Source organism: Melozone crissalis, unplaced genomic scaffold (genome assembly GCF_028551555.1).
Source record: "Melozone crissalis strain CALT ecotype California unplaced genomic scaffold, PUWL_Pcris_2 ptg000061l_1, whole genome shotgun sequence".
NCBI classification, from domain to species: domain Eukaryota; kingdom Metazoa; phylum Chordata; class Aves; order Passeriformes; family Passerellidae; genus Melozone; species Melozone crissalis.
This window is the reverse complement of record NW_026535839.1, coordinates 15255898-15268572: the sequence shown is the minus strand read 5'-3', so window position 1 is coordinate 15268572 and position 12675 is coordinate 15255898. Positions and strand designations below refer to the sequence as shown.

Sequence of the window (12675 nt, the reverse complement as noted above, 5' to 3'; positions counted from 1 at the left end):
GGAATCCTCCTGTGGCCTAGAGAGAACCAGGAGCCTCCAGAGAGGGAACAGCAAAGGAGGGCAAATTTTGCTGCATCCTGAGGGAGGGAGGAGAAGGGCAGCTCCCAAGGGATGTTGTTCCTGCCTCTCCAACACAATGCTCCCCACTCAGTGGGTCTGCCCAAGGAGGTTGTTTGCTGCAGGAGCCCATGGCACAGATCTCAAGCCTGCAGCTGTAAAGGGATCACAGGGATACCAAAGGATCCCAGCCATCTCTTTGCTGGCATGGGAGAAAAAGTGGAGAAAAGGGGCAGAGTTATTTTGTGCCCTGGCACCCTTCAGGCAGCTCCCAGAGCTCAGAGAAGAGCTTGAGAGAAGGATGACTGTTCTGGGTAACAGGTGAGTCTCAGCCTTGCCTGAGTGCAGAACAAACAGCTTGTAATCAGTCCATGCTGGGTTGAGTCCAACCCAAGACAGGAGTTTTCAGGGGTTTTAGGCTCAGCTCAGAGTTGGCTCCATCCTCACCTGTGCCTGTCTGCTCTGGTGCTCACCTGCTTTGGAAGGGGAGCTTTTAGTCTGATTGTCTGTAGGGTTGGGGTTTTTTATATAAAACCAGGCTGTTTGTGGGGCCTTTCCACTCAGTTCTGTGCAGCATCGTAATTGAATTCATTAAACCCAGCTTTCCTCACAGCCATGGCTACCTTCCATAAAAATCCACAAGAGTTGCAACTACTTCTCATAACCCATAAATGGAAACAGCTTCTTCCCCTCTCTTTCCCTCCCTTTGCTTGATCCTCCTTCCCCACATTCTCCCAGTACCCAAAATAATAAAACAGGGCTGGCAGCTGACTCAGAGCCCAGAAAAGGAAATTCCTGCCATGCTGTCTGTCTACACTAAGCCCATGCAACGCCTCACTGCAGGATTTCAGGAGGCAGCAGGCGAGCCAATCCTGCTTGTCCCCTGGGAGAGACATCCAGAGGGATGGAGAGCAGAACTGCAGAAAGAAAGGGAGTTTTGGAAGGGAGGCAAACTCCCTTCACACTCCAACACATCCATAAATCTTGGAGATGAGGAGCAGGAACACATCAGACTTTGATGGGGATCCTCTGACCACAGAAGCTGGCAGGCAATGTGTGCAGACAGATGGCTCCAGCCCAAGGGATGTGAGGACCAGCAGCTCTGAGAGTCCAGAATGTGCAGAGATGGCTGGGAACTGGCTTTGGGCTCCTTGGGAGCCCAATGTGACCCAGAGAGCAGGGAGCAAGGTCTTCCTGAGCACCCCCCAAACCTGTCATGAGAGGGGGATGGCAGCAAACAGACTTTTGTGGGTGCTGACATCAGAGAAAGCTGGTTTGGAGCCAGCTGATGGTGTCCAAAGGTGATGTGTAGCAACCTGCAACACCAGATAACTCCTGACTCATCAGTGAGAGTGTGAAATCTCCCATTCTCTCCACACAGCACTTCTTCATCCACAGGGAACCACCAGGAACACCCTGCTGGCATTAGTGTGAGTGAGAGAGCCTCTCTGGAAGCTGGAGGATGAAGGAGAGAATCCTCCTTTGAGAAAGAGAACAGCAAGCATTGTGAATGTCATTATATATATCTACAGAAATCTCAAAAGGTTTGAATTTCCACCCTGGAGCATCTCCAGGTCAAAAGGAATAACTTCAGCCTCTGTGAGGAGGGTGCCCAGGCTCCCTTGGCAGACAGGAATGGTCCTTGTTTTGCCCAGCAGAGACTCAGCCCTGCTCTCCAAAGGGCTCTCCCTGCCCCTCAGTTGAGCATGATTTCTGCTTGCCAGCACAGCTCTGTGCACATTGTGATGGTCCCCACATCCTCAAGAGAAACACCTGCTTCAAGACTCTCGGATGCTCCTGAGAGTCACCATGTCAGCAATTCCAGCTGGAGCATTGGTACAAGGCATCCATGGACAGGTAGCAGACACCTGATGGCTGAAGATGTTTGAGTCCAGAGAAGGCTGTTGGAGAGTCCAGACAGGACTAATTGCTCTGACTTGTCACAGACACATTTTATGAAAAATCCTTTCCTTAGGATTTTTCCTCCTGAGAAGCTGAGAGACCTCAGGTACAAAATGTAAACATTGATTATCTGCTGCTGTGGAATGCAACAGCATCCGCACACCAGTCTGTGATTGGTCTCATGTGGTTGTTTCTAATTAATGGCCAATCACAGTCAGCTGGCTTGGACTCTCTGTCTGAGACACAAACCTTTGTTATAATTTCATTCCTTTTCCATTCTTAGCTAGCCTTCTGAGGAAATCCTTTCTTCTATTATTTTGTATAGTTTTAATATATATCATAAAATAATAAATCAAGCCTTCTGAAACATGGAGTCAGATCCTCATCTCTTCCCTCATCCTCAGACCCCTTGAACACCATCTGACTGATTTCAGCAATAACAGGATCAACCAGTGTCCACTTGGGACCCGAGGCGAGCCATCCATCTGTGAGGGGAACAGCTGGGTAACTGTCACACCAGAGGGGACTTTCTGTGTTCATCTCAGTGGAGGGAAGGAAAGGAAAGGAACAGCAGCTTCCCTCACCCAAATCAGACTGAGATGCACTTATTTGGCTTGAAAACACAGACTCAGCCAAGATTTGCTGACAGCCAACAGGGCTGAAACTTCCCTGCCTGAAATCAGAGGGTGTTAGGGCACGAAACGTGGCAATTTTACTAAAGTCAGCAGCTCCACTTGGGCATAAAGCTATCTGCACAGAGGACCTGCAAGGAACAGCCTGAGAACATGAGAGCTAATATGAAGGGACTTTAATACATCACCAGGACCAAATCAAGACATTTGAGAGGCAAAGTGGAGAGAGGAAGCCACTACAGGGGAACAGACAGGACAATGGTGGAGGAAAATCACTGCTCTTAGATTCAGATGTGAACATCAGCCCTTTTCCTAGTGAATACTTCATCCATAAGCTCATCTCAGCAGGCAGGTTTAGCTCAAAATTTCTACTTTTCCTTTCAAAACTGAAGAAAACATTTCCATAAAAGAAGTGTGGGCCAAGTAAATCTTTTCAAGGCAAACAGATGACCTTCTGAAACTTGCCTGTTGGCTGTAGAAAACCAAGGTAGGACCAACAGTTCATCATTCTTCCATGCTGAAGGAGTCTCTCACTCAATCTGTTTTCTGGAAAGGGTGTCTTGCAGGCAGCATGACCATTCTCTCCTTTCCCCATCTTTCCTTCATCTTTCACTGAAGGAAAAATGGTCTGGGGCACACCTACATTTTTGGTGGGTCCATCACATCTGTGTAATGATGTGCAGTCTGCTCAGTCTCCCAGGCTGCAGTCAGCAGGGTGTAGAAATGGCAGAAAATATAATTGCATTTTTATTCTCAGAACTTACAGGCCAGAGTGGAATCACTGAAGGAAAACCAGGATTTCTCTGCTCTGTTAGGATGTATTGAGTTATCATTATCTTTAACATGGCACAGGACATGCTGCTCAGAACTTGGCTACACCAGAACTTGCTTGAATACATGGAAAAGCACTTTGAGTGAGAGTCAGCTCACCCAAATGTAGACATCTCCAGCTGAGCTCAGCCCCCAGGGTTCAGCAGCAAGGCTGGGTCTGATCTGCATCAGAAGTTTTTGTTAAAGCAGAAGAATTCACTCTGCTGCTCTCTGCCCCCCAGCCTGGATGCAGCCCCAGCTCTGAAGCTTCTGCTGCAAACAGCCACATGAAAAGCACAGGGCTGCTGCCCAGCCCTGCTGAACATGCTTGGGCTGCAAACACTTCCACAGCAACATCTTGCTGTGACATGGCCAGATCTGGCCTCCCTAAGCATGAATGCCTCTGAGCAGCCTGAAATGTTGAAGCTGACTTGTTCTGAAAACACAGCAAGTTGTCCAGAAAGTGCAAGTGAAACCCTGGTGGAGCCATTTTGCAGCTCCTGTGCAGAGGCTGGGTCTGCCCTTAATGGATGTGCTGGATAGCCATGGTGAGAGCAGTGGGATTTCCCTGAGGAAGGACTCCAACAGGCACACTCTAGGCTGATGTAAAGGTGCTTTACAGCGACAAGGATGCTGCTTCTCCTCAGGGGAATTACAAAAAGAGCAAAAAGCTCATCAGGATGATGTAATTGCAGCAGGACAGTGTTTTAACCACACCTGCTCTGGACCAAAAGGTTCTCCCAACCTCTGAGATGCCCTGCACTAGGTTTTGGGCAAGGGTAGAGCAGAGCTGCTACACCAGCCTGCAGTAGGGTCATTGTGCCTCTTAGCAGACAATTCTGGGTGTTCTCAGGGCTTTTCTCCTGCTCCCTAGACATCTTTACATCTGGGCATCAGAGAGTGACTTTGGGAACCGGTGAATTACATGCTGGGCTGAGGCTTTACTGAAGCACAGGGACGCCAGAGGGGCCTGCCAGAAATCAGTGTGCTGTAAAGATGAAAGAGGTTCAGGAGAGGAGTGCTGCTCAGGCTGGTGCAGGCCCTCACCCAATGACACAGTGGCACATGAGCAGTGGCAGCTGGGTTTGCTGCAGGGCACAAGTGTGCAAACTGCAGTGCTGTGCCTGACATGGGAATCTCTGACTGATACAGTGTGCAGAATCAAAGGGACAGTGTCCCCACAAGGTGCACTCCTTGCAGCTTGCTGTTATCTGGAGAGCAGTGCATTTCCTGCTCTTCTGCTTTCAGGAAACACCCAGCTCATAAAGCACAGAACCATTCCCTACATCTACCAGGTGCTGATGGAATTTTGTGGCCACTTTTCTGCTCCCCTGCTCTGATGGCAGTAATAGTAACACATCTGCATTTTAGGTGTTGCTATCAAGCTGTGATCTTGCTGTGATCCTGCACATCCAAACCTCCTGCCTTTCACCTGGCCTTGTTACTCTGCTCCTGGTCCCCAGGCAGCCCTGGATCAACATTCCCACCATGCATTTTGGAATCACCTCCTCTTGGACTTGCCCCAGCTCTCACAGCGGGGGCACACAGGAAATCCTGAACCTCTGCACACTCAACTCTCCCCATTCCTGCATGGAAAAATGAAAATACTCTGGAGGAAGCCTGTAAATAAAAATCTCTTGCTCTTTCCAGACAGTCTTATGGTTTGGGGAGAGGGATAAATCCCTCCCTGGTGTCCCATGGCTCCTGCAGAGGCAGGTCCCAGCTGTGCATGCCCCAAGCACCCTCCCACCATGCTCAGGTGCTGTGCTTCAAGGATCACCTGCAGGAGAGGCAGGAGGGGACAGGATGGGCTCCAGTGGCACACAGCTGTCCCAGCAGCCCCTAGGAAGGAGCCACCAAAGGAAACTGCCTCAGCTGCTGCAGTAAATTAATTCTCTCTACTTCTGTGAGGAAAAACAACCCTGTGATTATCTGCTGCCTCAGTTTCCACACCCATGCATGGAAAAAGCTGCCTCCTGGGTTCTGGGGAAAAGGGAGGATTTCATGTTGAGAGAATACCAAGAGACCTGGGTAAACTGCCTTGAAAGGACACACAATGTCCTTTCCTGGAGAGGCAGGTTAACACTCCCAGCTGCAGGCAGGCAGCTCCTGTTTCCAAGCTCAGGGCTCTGGTGAGGAGTGGCTTGAATAGCTGCCCTTGCCTGGTGCTGCTAACTTAGGAGGCAAAACCTAAATACTCATTAAGGCAGCACTTGGCAGAAACCCCATCCTCAATTACAAAAATCAATTCATTTTTTTTATGAGTCTTAAGCCTTTGGGGCCTTATAATCTAATTAAATAAAGCTTTCTCACTTTCCTCTTGCCTGCTCCCCTAGCTTCTGTTGTACCAGTAAAGACAAATATATATTTTTAATTTAGCAGAATTCCCCTGCATCGTGTATCCCCTTCTGGCCAGAAACCTCTTCAGTCCCCCCCGTGCCTGTGTCCTGCTTGGGCAGGCTGCATCCACAGCCTGCTTGCTTTGTTCCTAGCAAGTGCCAAAGCTCCAGTCTCTCATTTCTCCTCCATCCACTCCCACAGGCTGGGTACAGTGCCTGTTTGAGGAGCAAACATGCAGAATCTGGGAAGGAGCAGAGCCCCACACAAGGAGAGCTCAGTGTTGGGAGCAGTGGCTTGTGACCGTGTTCACAGGGGTCTGAGGATGAGGGAAGAGACGAGGATCTGACTCCACGTTTCAGAAGGCTTGATTTATTATTTTATTATATATATTACATTAAAACTATACTAAAAGAATAGAAGAAAGGATTTCATCAGAAGGCTGGCTAAGAATAGAATAGGAAAGAATGATAACAAAGGCAGCTGTCTTAGACAGAGAGTCCGAGGCAGCTGACTGTGATTGGCCATTAATTAGAAACAACCACATGAGACCAATCACAGATGCACCTGTTGCATTCCACAGCAGCAGATAACCATTGTTTACATTTTGTACCTGAGGCCTCTCAGCTTCTCAGGAGGAAAAACCCTAAGGAAAGGATTTTTCATAAAAGATGTCTGTGACAGTGCCTCGTGTCACACTGAGGGCAGGGCTCATCCAAGGCTGCCAGGTCTCTCTGCCATGGAATACCCTGCATTGGAAGGGACTCACAAGGATCATCCAGTCCAGCTCCTGGCCCTGCACAGGACAGCCCAGCAATCCCACCCTGTGCCTGAGAGTGTTGTCCAAACCCTCCTGGCACTGCCAGGATGTGATGCTGCTTTAGGACACGCAAAGGGAGAAGCTGTGGGTGACCTGGAGAAGGTGCACAGGATCCCCAAATGGTTTGGTTGGAAAGGACCTTAAAGATCACCTCCTTCCAAAGCCCTGCCATGGGCAGGGTCACCTTCCACTAGAGCAGGGCCATCCTCTGTTCCTGTGCCCAGCACCAGCCAACAGCAAGTGGCCGTGCACAGAGTGGGCAGAGATCTCTGAGTGTGCCCATGCACAGAGTGGGCAGAGATCTCTGTGAGTGTGCCCATGCACAGAGTGGGCAGAGATCTCTGTGAGTGTGCCCATGCAGAGTGGGCAAAGATCTCTGTGAGTGTGCCCAGGCCCTGCTGGGGAGGAGGGTGCAGTCAGCAGGTCCTGCTCTCTACATGGCAGCACCTGATGTTTCCCTGAACTGGCCTCAGATCCCAGTTCTGGATCAGGTGGAAGGTACCACAGGGAATACCCTCTCCACCTCTATGAGGTTTTTGCATAGAACTGTGTGAAATTTTTTGGAAAAATTGTTCACTTGCTGAAAATTGCAATTATAGGTCAGCTAGACCTTACCTAGGGTTGTGATGCACTTGTGCTGAAACCACTGAAGAGCTGGATTAACTTAAAAAAAAAAAAAAAGTTGCAAGAACAGAGCTTTTGCCTTGACTTTGGAGCATGTAAGCAAATCCAGAAAACAAAAAAAATGCAACCCTTCAATTTAGTTTGGTGCCACAGCATTTCCCTACTATCTTACAATTTTTTAAAGATTTAAAAGAAAAAGATATTTGGGTCAAATTTGTTTTTCCATATCAAGAAAATAATAGAGAGACAACTGCACATGGGGGAGAAGCCGGAGAGGAGGCTGAGCTCACAGCATTTTCCCTGGGCTTTTCAGTATGATTGGTGAACCATGAGCAGATCAGGCACTGGGGTCTGATGTCAGTTTTCCTGCTTGAGGTTGATCAGGAGAACTCAGAGGCACATCCTCTAACCCTCAGAAAGGGAACATCACTGGGATTTGCCCTCCTAGGTTCTGTCTTTTGAGGGGGAATTCAGTTCTCCATCCCAGGATGGAGTTCTCCATCTCCATCAGCCAGGCCACAGAGCCAGGGGAGCTCAGCTGCACTGCCTGGGGGGACAAGGATGGGCAGTGACCGTACAAGACACCAAATCCAGCTGTGAGCCCCCAGCCCTGCAAACACTTCATCCCAAAGGTCACAAAGCAGCATGTCCCCAGCATGTCCCTGCCACAGCCACAGCACATGGAGAGCTCCCAGAGACACTGGGGCCTCTGCAGCGTGGAGCTGTCAGAGATGGAGAGCAGGAGGCACAAAACCAGTGCACAAAGATTTTGCCAGACTGGGGCTTTGGGAGATTGGAACCAGAGCATGTCCCATGCTCTAGAGGAAGGCAGAAAATCCTGGGATCAATCCTGGGCTCATCCTGCTTTCAAGGGAGCATTGGCCCTTCCCTGCCCCTGCTGAGGTGTGTGACAGCAGCCACCAATTCAGGGCATCCCACCAGCACCCCTTTGCTGGGAGCCATCCAGCATGGCTCAGAGAAGAAGAGGACATAGGAGAAGATGAGGCAAGGCTGGTGGCACCACAGAGGTGACACCTGAGCAGCTCCCATGGCACAGTGGGTGCTCAGAGTGATGCTGGGAAGATCCCCTCAGGTGTAGTCTCCTCCTTTGGGACCGAGTGTGAGCACAGCTCCTGGCCAGGACATGGGGACAGTTCCTTCAAACAACCTGGCAGCAGACAGCCTGAGCCACCTGCCAGCCCTGCCTCTTCCACAGGTCATTCAAAACCACAGAGCTGAGAAACCACGAGGGGAGTATGTGAGGTGATGAGGAGGAGGCAGAGGAAGGAGTGGAGGAAGTGCAGTGCTGGTGAAGAGTTAGGTGACAAACCATGTGCCCAGTGCCAGGCTGAGGCCCAGAGCCCAGAAAAAGCATGGAGAGCACTAGACGGGGTTTGGGCTCAGCTGCAGAATGTCTGCTGGGGCTGCCTGCAGCTCCTTGCTCCCTCTGGCCCTGCCTGGTGCAGGTGAGGGAGCTCTGGGCCTGACCCAGGGATGGGCAGTGTTGGCTCTGGAGGAATCCCAGTGTCCCCACCTGGGAGCTGAGCAGAGCTGGGTGCTGCCAGGCTCAGGGTATGGGCTGCAGGGAAGGATCTCCCTGAGCATCCCAGCCACTCCTGGAGCTCCTGCAGGAGCACAAAGGACAGCAGTGAGGACAAAGGGAGAGGTGGTTACTGTCCAGCTTGGACAGGTGCCTCTCTCCCTGCCAGTCACAGGAAACAGGGAAAAGCCAGAACTGACCCTGTCCTGCTCCCACCATAACCCCCACAGGGAAGCACCACGAGCCTCCAGCGCAGAATCCACCCCTGAGCCACCTATGGCTCCATCCAGCCACTGAGAGCCTGGATGCCTGTCCCATCCTGGGAAAGGCATTTTCCAGCCAAAAGGACAAGGAGGATGATTTCACCTCCAGCAAATCTGGCTAAGAGGTGTGTGCACGCAGAGACTGTCAGGCAGCAGTGCACGCAGCACCCACAGGGGATGTGGCCACTTCCACCAGGAGATCACCCACTCCAGGGACTGCTCACACCCAACCTCCAAGGAATTGCTGTGCCCACAGCCAGCACTCTGCTGGCAGTAGCCACAGCTCCCTCCCAGCCCAGGGAACATCCTTCTGGCAACAGCACCAAACTGTGAGAGTCAGCAGGGCCACACACAGGTGTCTGTGTGGGAATTGAACAGGGAATTCCATTTCCTTCTGGCAGCAAGAACCAGCTCCAGCTTTGTGCAGAACCACGGACACCACATGGGGCAACTTCAGATTTCAAAGGAGACTTTTCACTTGAGTTGCTTTAGCATGGTGGCCTGTCCTACCCAGCACTGTGTGCCTCAGGACAGGCACAGAGCACACAAACCCACGGCATGGAAGCTGGTGGCACTGCTGGATGGAGGGAACTTCATTCCTGGGAAAGTCCATGGAGGAAGAGGACAAAGAGGTGTTGGGTGATGGGATGGAGAGCAGAGAAGTGGGTTGAAGTCCAGGAGAGCAATTCAGGGTATTTCAGCAGGGAGGTGAGAGGTGAGCAGCACCAGTGGGGAGAGCAGAAAGCCAAGACACCTGTGAGGGTTTAATGTGAAGAGCCACGTGATGGGCCACGCAGTGAGGACAGCCTGAGGTCAGAAAAGCAAGTCCTTGTCTTGGACAGCTCAGAAACTGGTCTGAAACGGCTTGAGCCCCTCTTGCCACCCTCTGTGGAGCTCTCATGAGTGGCCTCAGCAAACACACCCACCTGGTCTCCATGAACTGGAGTTACTGCTCCCCACCACCACCTCCCCGTGCAAGCAGGACGCTGAGCAGGCCTGGTGCTCACACAGAGGCTCTTCCTGGCACAGCTCCTGTGTCCCCTGCCCAGCACTACCATTGTCACCTTGGCAAAGTCATTGAACCATGCCAAGCCTCAGTTTCCCCAGAGAATAATCCAGCCACATCCTAGGGTGGGCTGAAGGTGCTGAGACAGGAGGGAACTCAGGATTAATGCAGAACTACTTGGCTTCCAACCTTACACCCCCAAAGGGATCTCCTGGGAAAACTACCCACTTCAACTCCACTTCTGCCTAACTTTTAGGGAGAAAAGAGGCCCAGAATGAGAACCATCCATTTTGTGAATTAGCCATCTCTCTGACATCCCCTCTGGACTCGGCCACCCACTTCCAGACTTTATCCATTGTTTGCTTGGACTTGTACGGGAAAAATCACATTAAGGAAAATCCTAGTTGAATCACAGACTTTGGAACAGTTGCAATGGACAATTTGACAAGGACATGGGGGTTTAACATCTTTTTAAAGCAAAAATATCTAATGATAATATGCTCCACTCCTGGCTAAAAACATTATCTACTGGCATGGGGGGAATTAAAGCCATAATGCCAGCTACTATAATGCGGGCCTGGAACTCCATGCAAATATTATCCTGATCCAAGAGCTACAAAGCTCTGTTTATCCTAGTAATTAATTCTGTCTTATGTTTAGTGATACAATTAGAGAAACACTGCCATTCTGATGGGCTTGCTTCCACCAGTGCCTTTTACTATATTTACATGGCCACAATAGGCTTGGTCTCACAGAAAGGGGAGAAATTGCATTTATGGAGACAATGCCACATGCATTCCCAGAGCATTTTAGAGATGTAAAGTTAGGCTCCAAATTGCACGTTTATTGTGCAAGCACACAATGAGCTTAGATTAAATATTGACTAAAGCCAGCCTAACACCCAAAATAATGAAGATGAGCACAATAGTGTGATTTACTCCCAGCCACTAGAGAAATACACATCTGTAACATATAACATGCCCTTCCCACAGATATACTCTTTGTATTCTAGCTAGCCTTAGGCAGGAAAATTTCATTCTCATAAATTATGGATTTTCTTTCCCAACTGCCGACACATCCATATTACCAGTTGCAAAGCAAACAAATATAATAATTAAAATAACAATAATTTTTTTAAAAGCCATTCCCCTGACACTGTGAGGAGCAGGTGACCGGCTCCTTGAATCCTCAAAGTTGAGGCAGCAAAATGGAAGATAACCATGGCTAAAAGCAGAGCATCCTTTCCCTTTTGTCCCCCAAGGTGTGGGAGCCAGCAGGGAGGTGTGGGCATGGCAGGTATCCTTTTAGAAAGTACTGCCAGCCCTAGCTGTGCTCAGAAAACTATCTGTCCTTCTCACGCCTTCCTCCTTCCCAGACTTGTGGAAGAAATTCAGGGAGAGGCAGACGTTAATAGAACAATTATGGTAATAACCCAGTGCTGAGTGGGGGTAACACACACCCTTCCCAGCAGCTCGACCTCTAAATCCTCTAATACATCACTGCTTCATTCAAGATTAAAAGAAATTGTAACCCAGCAGAGACAAAAAGACACAGGAGGCAAGGCAGGATCTCACTCGGCAGCAAAGCTCCACTCCAGTCCAGATGCAGTCATATCACTTCAGCTTCTCTGTACCATCTCCATGACAACCATGTAATTTGGATGCAATAACCACTGCCGAATTGATCTTTAAATGTAGCTTTGCTATAAAACATAATACCGAACGTGTCAGGCTCAGGATAAAGAGAGGTAGCCCCCTACCACTGAGGACTGTGATTTAAGAGCCCCTCTTTAATTTTCAGCTTCAATAATTGCGTGTGTGAGTGGATTTTAAAGGCAGGAGCAGCAAACACCATTTGTGTGTGTGTGTACGGCACGCTTTGGGGTAACACCACACTGAGAGCCGGAAAAATGTGTCAATGTATATCCAGAGAATGGGCATCTTCCCACACGCACACACACATACACACACACGCACACACACACACGTACCAGTCAGTCTCCAGCCTCTGAAGCACACAGCTGATGCATCAAATAATCCTCATAAGAACCAAACCCAGCATAACTAAGCAAAATAGGAGGGGGGATCGATGTACGGCATGACAATGAGAGCCGGGGAGCTCGCATTGGCACTTACCCGAGCAGTGAGCTGTTTGTTTTTTGGTCCCTTCACAAATGCAGCTCCCTTTTCTCTTCAACAATCCATGCAAAATAATCTGCAGTCCCACCGATGGAGGAGTGGCCCCGTCCCTCCCCCTCCACCACCTTCCTAGACCTCCCTGTTATTGGCTTCCTTCTGCCTGCTCTCCTGCTCTGCCTCGCTCGCTGCCGATGGTTACACCTCCCAGCCTTCCCCCAAGGTGTCAAGAGACTGCTGGGGATCCGGCAGCAGGGTGGGAGGGACGGCAGAGGGGGAGGAGGCGGGAGGCACGGTGAATGGAGCGGGGAGAGGATGGGATAAAGCTCCGGCAGAGCCCCGGGCAGAGCAGACCCGCGGCTGCCCGGGAGGCTCCGCTCGCAGCTGCCGGGGATGTCCCGGAGGGCCGGGGCTTGTCCCCCCACGGGCACCTGCAGAGCGCTGAGGGATTGCTCTGCTTCCTGCCGGCAAATCCTCGCCCTGAGAATCGACACTGGCTTCAAGTTTTGGGCTGAAATCCTGCCAAATGCTCTCAGTGTCTCTAACAAC

The 12675-nt window shown here is 50.4% G+C and overlaps 1 protein-coding gene across 2 annotated transcripts in view; it reads right to left on the bottom strand.

Moving 5' to 3' along the window:
* Positions 1 to 12675, bottom strand: part of PSD2 (pleckstrin and Sec7 domain containing 2) — a 78594-nt gene that overhangs the window by 44961 nt on the left and 20958 nt on the right. The window contains exon 1 of one of the 2 annotated variants that reach the window (XM_054287787.1): positions 12127 to 12353. The exons of the other annotated variant lie outside the window; for it this stretch is intronic. The gene's annotated coding sequence lies outside the window, so the exon portion shown is untranslated. Of the gene's footprint in view, positions 1 to 12126; positions 12354 to 12675 lie in introns of those variants that run through there. 2 annotated transcript variants of the gene reach the window in all.